The following is an 8,655-nucleotide window of genomic DNA, read 5'->3' on the forward strand; positions in this document are numbered from 1 at the left end:
TTTTGGTAAGTGTCAGGGGGTGGCCAATAGGCTGTTGAATATACGAACTAAGAGCCCAGAAAATAGATGGAGATTTGCAATTAAGTAATTGGAGAATTTTCAAACATACAAAGTAAAGTGGTACATTGAACCTTCATATCCTAGCTTTTAACAAGCCTCAATTCTGCTCTAGTATATCCATCTATTCACTACACACATCTTTTAGGTAAGATTTATTAAATTGAAATACATGAATCTTAACTACTATTTTGGAAAATGAACATACTTTCTTAGTCTATAGACATCGGAACAAAAGGTTTACTCACATTCCTACCTAGGTAACTAAGTACTCTACCCAAACCTCCAAGTTAACCACTCTCAATTTTCTTCAAAGACTAGGGTTTTATTCCCCCCTCTGGAACACTATATAAATTGAATCATATAGTAGGTTAGTGCAAAAGTAGTTGCTGTTTAAAAGGTTAAAAATAATTGCAAAAACCATAATTACTTTTGCACCAATCTAAAATACACTCTTCTACAGTGCCTTCATTTAGTATAAAGTTTTTGAGAGGTTGAACCATGTATTTTATTGCTGAGTAGTATTCCCTTGTATGAATGTACCACAATTTGTTAACCCATTCTATTAATGAACATTTTATTGGTTTCCAGTTTTTGGAAAATATGAATAAAGCTGCTATGAACATTTGCATATAAGTATTTTTGTGGCTTCTGAGTGTGTCGTGATTAATCCTCATTTTTCTGATTAGTAATTTTTTCTCAGCAATGTTTTTTGTGACGCTTTTTGTCTTGCGTGATTTTTAATAAGTGTTTTAGGTTTCTTGATGCTAGTGTCAGTAAAATTTCTTTTTCTAGTTTCTAGTTCATAGATAATTTAATATTTTTTTATTTTGTATCATGGGACCTTGCTAAACTCACTATATTCTGTGTGTTTTTCTTACTACACTGGCCAGCATGTCTAATGCATGTTGTATAGTGGTAAGAGCTGGCTTTGACTAACGTGGCAGAAGCAAGACACCTAGGGAGCAAAATTCAAGGAGGTACTCAGGGTGGGGGATAGAAGCATCTGAGTGCATCCTTGCAGTTTGCTCCCTGGGGGCTTTGCTTGCCTCAGTCTTGTCGGAGTCCTGTATTAAGGCCATACTCCTAGTTTTAGGAAGAAAAATCTAGTATTCCATCCGGGATGTTTGATGTTGGTTGTACGCAGATACCTAGATCTAGATACCTTTTACATAGTAGTTACATTCTGTTTATAGTTTGCTGTTCTTTTCATGAATGGGTGTTGAATTTTGCCAGATGCTACCCCCACCCCCATCCATTGAGGTAGTTATATATGGTAGTTTGTCTCCTTTATTCTGATAAGATATTCCTGTCTTTGGAGTGTTTAGAAATGGAACCTGAGGACTGAAAGAGGCCCCCAAACATTCAGACAGAAATGGCTAAAGTAACTGCCCGTGGTTGCACAAGTAAAAAGACAGAGCACAGATTCAAAGCCTGCTTATTGTCTTAACTATTCTGTCTCTCAGCAAACCTTGTTTTCTAAAGAAGTCTCCCTTTTATACCTATCTAAATCTTGGGGATTCAGTTATTTCACCACTTTATTTACAACTTGAGTTATTTCCCCATCCTGATAGCGTGTTAGCTTCTTTTGGCTTCAGCTTTAGCATTTTAGTAGTAAGGGAATAAGAAGAACCCTGGAAGTTAGAAAAGCCTCCTTCATTAACCCCTTGATGTCCCTTGATCGTGGTGCTCCAAGCAGATTCATGGTGTCTCCCACTCAACCAACAACCTAGATGTCAGAAATTAGGGTCTGGTTAATTAATACGGTCATAATGTCTGCAATTACATTAAATATTTAAAGGAAATGTGTTCACTATAATTAGGTAAAACTATAGGAATGTTCACTGAGTTAAAAATGTGAATGAATTAAATGCAGGTCATGGTGCTAGATACTGAGAATATAAAGATGAAGGAGCTGTAATCACAACCCCTTCAAGGATCTCATCCTAGGAGAGGAAGGAGACAAACAGTGATAGAGACTTGCCGTCAGCACAGGAGTGCCTCTTGCCTAGGGAGACTAGGAGATGTTTACTAGAAGAGTTCTGAGCTAACAGCTGTAGGAACTAAGGAGCAAGCAAGGATGTGGCATTATAAGGCAGATCTTTTTCAAAGAGATCAATGTGAATTGCTTGCTGTAGAAATTTCAAGAATCGCCATTTAGGTGGAGGTACTGAAAGTGGAGGAAGATGGGGAAGTGGTTAAGATGGTGGAGGAAAGATTGTGGTGGACGCGAAACTTAAGATTTCATTTCCCCCTCAGCTTTTATCCCCAGACCACGGCATTGATTCCCCTACGAGTATTGGCGACTGGGAGTTCACTGCTCAGTCCCTCCTTAGAAATTGTTTTCAGCTAAAGATTTCTATGCAGTGAGAAAAATTCTCGAAACTCAGTTTGGCAGGAAATTTAAAGGGGCAAAAAAGATAACCCTGGAGGGAGCTTCAAAATGGATTTCAGAAAAATAGGCTGGATGCTGAGAGACCATTACTCTGAGAAGAGAGGGAAGAAGTGTTAGGGTTAACATGAAGTCGCAGAAACAAAATGATAAGTGACACACCAAGAGATAAAAAGACCTACAGTTTTCTGACGTTCTACTGACTGCTCAGGAGAGGGAGGAGGATTGGGATAGAAATCATAGCTTTGCTTTTGGTTATGTTGAGTTTAATGACCCATACTTGCTATGTTAGGATTGTGAGATTACGGGCACTTATCAAAAATGTTGAACCTTTTCTGCAAACTTCTTACTTTTATTTACTTGTAATTTAAAAGAATTGCTTAATACAAACAAAATAAACCTGTACACCAGTAGGGGATTTGTTATCAAAACTTAGATCTATGTTGGCATAACATTTTTATAACAAGCGAGAAAAGTAAGTTCTAGAACAATAAATGGTCATCTTTTTTGTTTTAAATACATATATGATAGGCATTTATAGGTTGTACAGAAATGTGGAATAATAAACAAGTTCAGCAGTGTCATCTTGGTAATGGATTTATGGCTGTGCTGTTAACTCGTATGTTTCTCCAATGTACGTGAACTGAATATCTAAAACAAAGTGTTCCTGCTGTTGATTCCTGATTCCCTTGAGCCACTTTCTGTAATCTATGCCATGCAGGGAGAGTGTGTGAATTTGAGCTCCCAGTCTGTCAGACTGAGGGTTTAGTACTAACTGCAGTGCGTCAATAACTATGAAAATGAATTCTTAAAAAGATGCTATCTAGTTTTTACAATTCAGCAGGCACAATTACTCTGCCAAATAGTTACAAAAGCTTGCTCTCAGTTTCTGTGTTAACTTGGTCGGGAACTAGTAAAAGGGTCTTAATACCAGTCAGCAGGCGCTTTGTTGAGGGTCTAGAACTTTCCATACTTCAGAATGAAAATGGGGGAGAGGGACATGACATGAGGGTCATTTCCCTGTCTTTGTGGAAGTTGTGCCATCCTGATACAAAGCAGGAATCCAAATGGCATTTGGAACCAGATGCTACTAACCCCACCACACAGCTCACTTGTTCATTAGGTTCTTTCAAAAAACATTTGAGTGCTGGCTGGTACTACTTGTCCTAAGGAGATGAACTCTGCTAAAGCAGAATAATTCTGGGTAATTTTTTGAATTTTTTTTTTTGCAAATTTACAAAACAAAGTACAAACGAAGTAAAGAACAACACCCACTTTCTAAGAACAAGAAGTTCTTAGGGATGAAAAATAGATCATCCCATTTAACCATTGTTACTAGGGCAAGACTGCTCAAGGACATTGTAGAACCCAATTGAAGCCTTTGTTTCGCATTCTAACCTTGCACCCAACAATTAGGATCAATAAATCCCTAATCTAGTAACTAACTTCTGTGTCCTGTAAGGAAATATGATCAATTTTCTTCTTAGATTACCAGGTCTTAAAATTATGGATTCTCCTTTTTAAACACATTGCCACTAAATGCCACACTATTTGTGAAGTACTAGCTATTATGTGGTCATAATATAAAAAGCTATCAAGTGTTAGAGTAAATGAAAGCCTCCTTTGTTTCTATTCAAAAAAATGAGTGACGTAGTGGGGCTATTTTTAAGTATTGGAGGCATCTTGAGAATCTTGGTGTAAAAAGTTTGTTAAATGACTATTGCGCATTTTTTGAAAGTATGTTTTATGAATTATCTTAATGATATTTCTAAATTGTTTTTAGCTATGGTGTACTCTGAAGGTTCCACTATGTTCTGTCTGCCTCAAATCATCTTCCCCTTTGGCTGCCCTGGAGCTAACCAATAATTGTCACTATTAGTATATAACTTTTTAAGTCAGCATGTTCATATATGACTCCCATTGAAATCAATTCACAAATATTTACTCAAGTGCAAGACAGAATGAAAATACAAAATCCTGTGCTCACATCTTCCAGTAGTTCCCCATTTCAGTCAATTTCAAGCCAAAGCCTTACAAGATCTGTCTCCTCAGATGAGCAATGGCAAAGTGGAGATTAGAGGGGAAGCAGGAGACATCTTACAAGGCTTTGGCTTGAAATTGACTGAAATGGGGAACTACTGGAAGATGTGAGCACAGGATTTTGTATTTTTATTCTGTCTTGCACTTGAGTAAATATTTGTGAATTGATTTCAAGAACACTGGCTCCTTGCTGTTCTAGAACACAGCAAGACCCTTGCACTAACTGCCCTGAATGCTCTTAGTTAATGTTCGTAGCTCACTCCCTCACCAACCTGTCTTTGTTTAAATAGTATGACCTATCGTGACCGTTTGAAATTGCAACCCCAATGCAATCCCAGTGTCCCTTAATATTTATTATTTATTAGATGCTAAGTAACACGTTTATTGTCTAGCTGCTTCTATTAGAATGTTAACTCGGAGCACAGGGATTGATGTCTGTTTTATTTCCCAGGTTTGGAGGCCAGCTTCCAAGATGTCCCCACGATTCCCACAGTGATAGGACTGACTCATGTAGCCAATCAGATACTGCAGAAATTACAGAGTATGACTTCCAAAGATAGGTCATAAAAGGCATCTTGGAAGTAAATCCTCTAGACCCGGTCAAGCCGTTTACGTGACTACAGTCCTGGCCAACGTCTTGCTTGTACCCTCATGACACCCTGACCCGGAATCACACTTTTCAGCTGCTAGATTTTACAGTAGTTACATAGTAAGAGACAGCTAATGTACCAAGTATCTAGAACTATATACCTGGCATATAGTAGGCCTTTAATATTAGAGAAAGGAAAGAACCAAAAACAGGCTTTCAGGCAAATTGACATAGCATAGGTAAATTTAGGAAGAGAAGCTGAGGGTGGGAGCATGAAGTACTGCTTGGTGAGGAAATTTATTCTCCCCCAGAATTCCCTCCCATCTTTTATTGCCAATCATGTCTAAATACATGAGTTCATTGTGGGGCATGAAAATCAAATAGGTACAGGCATGCTATTTCTTGAAAAGTCGGAAATAAACTTGTTTCTGGCCAAGATGGAATGAATGATAGGAAAAGGATTTACCCTCTCACCTGAAACATCTGAAAAAACAGTAATATATATTAGACAGTTTTTAAGGTGAACTCCAGGAGAAGGGAAATAAGGTAAACAATTATCACAATGCACGGCATGGAAAGATGAGCCTGTGGCATACGGTGGGAGAACCCAGGCAGTTCAGCAGTGCCCTGAGTTGAGAACTTGGGAGGTGTTCAGGGAGGCCAATACAGCTAGAGTTCACAGGATAGAGTCCCACAGAAGAAGGATACTCAGAGTGTGAAGCTCTACAGAGGGTTCTGGAATAGCCATGTATTGATCAGTGTATGTGTGTGATAAAACTACCGGAGACTGAGGAAAGTATCACCTGAAATGACTAAAGGGAACAATCCTTGGAGCTTACACAGGGCTCGTAGTGATCATTCTTGTTCCTAGTAGCCAGATTAAAAAAAAAAATCATAATTCACAGGACATGGGGTAGTCAGAAGGCTTTTGTCTCAACAATGAGGTACAATTAGCCCTATAGACCAAATGCTTTCCTGCTCTTGGCAGAAGAAGACCCAAAAGAATCAAATTATTTTTAATTTACTTGCATCCCGGAACAAAGCTCAAGAAATTAAGGTAAAATTTACACTGTCATCCAATACAAAATTATCTGACATGCAAAGAAGCAGGAAAATACAGCCCATACTGAGGAGAGAAGTCAAAATGGACGTAGAAATAATTCAGATGATAGATTTTTGAAGACAGCAATAGAAGCTATCCAAAATGAAACAAAAATACTGGGAAAAAACCAGCATCAGTGAGCCATGGAACAACTTCAAGATGCTAATGTACACATAAGTGGAGTTTCTGAAGCACATAAAAATTTGAAGGGAGAATTGTTGGAAGTTTCCCAAATTTCATAAAAACTAAAAATTCACAATTCCAAGAATTTCAATAAACCCCAAGCACAGGAAACATTAAAAAAACAAAACAAACATTGCTTAAAAAGTGATAAAAAGAAAACTTAGCCAGGAGGGAAAGGAACAGAGATAAAGACAATACCGTGTTTTCCCAAAAATAAGACCTAGCAGGACAATCAGCTCTAATGCGTCTTTTGGGGCAAACAAATGTCTTATATTATTGTTTGCCCCAAAAGACGCATTAGAGCTGATTGTCCTGCTAGGTCTTATTTTTGGGAAAACCCAGTAGCAGATGCAATGGATAATGCAAGGCAGAAGACAGTGGAACAACATTTTTAAAGGATAGGAAAAATTCTAAACCTAGAATTCTCCACCCAGTGAAAGTATCTTTCAAAAATTTAGTGAAATAAAAACTTTCAGACATATAGCATTATTATTAATCATTAGGAAAATGCAAATTAAAACCACAATGAAATATTTATACCTATAAGAATGACTACAATTTAAAAGGCTGGAGGGTGGAATCAACCCGATGTCCATCAATTGCTGAATGGATAGCAGTCCATACAGTGGAATATTCAGCCATAAACGAGTAATATCTAACACTGATACGTGTTAGAACATGGATCAACCTTGAAGTCATGCTATGTGTAAAAAGCCAGTCACAAAACCCCATGTATTGTGTGATTCCATTTATGTAAAGTGTCTATACCATAGGCAAATCTATGATAGATTCATCCAGAAAGTAGATTACATAGTAACTACATAGGACTGGGGCTGAGGGTTGAGGGGAGAATGAGTAACCACTAATGGATACAGGGGTTTCTTTTGGAAGTGATTAAAATGAAATTGATTGTGATAGATGTACATCTCTGTGACTACACTGAAAACAATGTAATTGTATACTTCAAATGGGTAAATTGTATAGTATATGAGGTCAGGCAATTAAGTTCGGGAGCTCATCCTAGAAAAAGTGCTACACACCTCATTGCTGACTATCACTGTGTTCACCTTTGAAGTACTCCCCTTGGGAAGCTATGCAGTGATGCCAGCACCTAGTCCACCCTTCAAAGCAATTTTGGAATTCTTTCTGGAATGGCCATCAGAGCTGTCGTATTACCCTTGATGTCCTGAATGTCATCAAAATATCTTCCTTTCAATATTTCCTTTATCTTCGGGTAAGGAAGTCACTGGGGGCTAGATCGGGTGAGTAGGGAGGGTGTTCCAATACAGTTATTTGATTACTGGCTAAAAGTTACCTCACAATATCGTTTGAGCTGGTGCATTGTTGTGATGCAAGAGCAATGAATTGTTGGCAAAAAGTTCAGGTCATCTAACTTTTTCACACAGCCTTTTAAGCATTTCTAAATAGGAAACTTGGTTAACTGTCCAGTTGATACAAATTCATAATGAATAATCCTTCTGATATCAAAACAGGTTAGCAACGTCGATGCAACAGGTTTGCAAACTTAATTGTCGTACCTCATATATGCATTATATCTCAAAGCTGTTGTTCAAAAATAGATGAAGTGGAGAAAAGTGTGGAACTCCCATACAGTGCTGGTGGGCACAACCACACTGGAAAAAAGTTTGTCATGTTAAGAATATATCTACCACATGAATCAACCATTCCACTCATGTATATTCACAAAAGAGAAGTGAAAGCCTACATTCACACAAAGACTTGTACATGAATATTTATAAAGCAGCCTTATTTATAATAGCCCAAATCTGGAAACAACCCATGTCTCCATTAATAGGTACATGAATTAAAAAATTGGGGTGTCTTCATACAATGGAATACCACTCAGCAATAAAAAGGAATAAAATGTGGGATTTTTGCTTGGGAGATTGGCGAGGTTATAGGAGGGCAACAGGAGAACCTTGCAGTGACAAAACTGTCTTGAAGGTGGTGGTGAATATAGGAACCTAAATGTGGTAAAATTGTATAAAACTAAATGCATACACAAAAGACAAAGATGAGTAGATTGTATTACTGTCAATTTCTTGGTTGTGATAGTGTACTATAGTTTTACGAGATGTTGCCATGGGGAGAAACTAGCAAAGCGTTCATAAGATCTTTGTGTTATTTCTCACAATTACAGGTAGACCTATAATCTCAATAAAAATTTTAATGAAAGAATTTCTTGGTACATATAACTGATGTTATAAATAATTATGCTGAGTGTAAGCAGACAAAAATGAGTACATACTGTATGATGCCTTTATATAAAAT

Source organism: Rhinolophus ferrumequinum, chromosome 3, assembly GCF_004115265.2.
Source record: "Rhinolophus ferrumequinum isolate MPI-CBG mRhiFer1 chromosome 3, mRhiFer1_v1.p, whole genome shotgun sequence".
Classification (NCBI taxonomy): Eukaryota; Metazoa; Chordata; class Mammalia; order Chiroptera; family Rhinolophidae; genus Rhinolophus; species Rhinolophus ferrumequinum.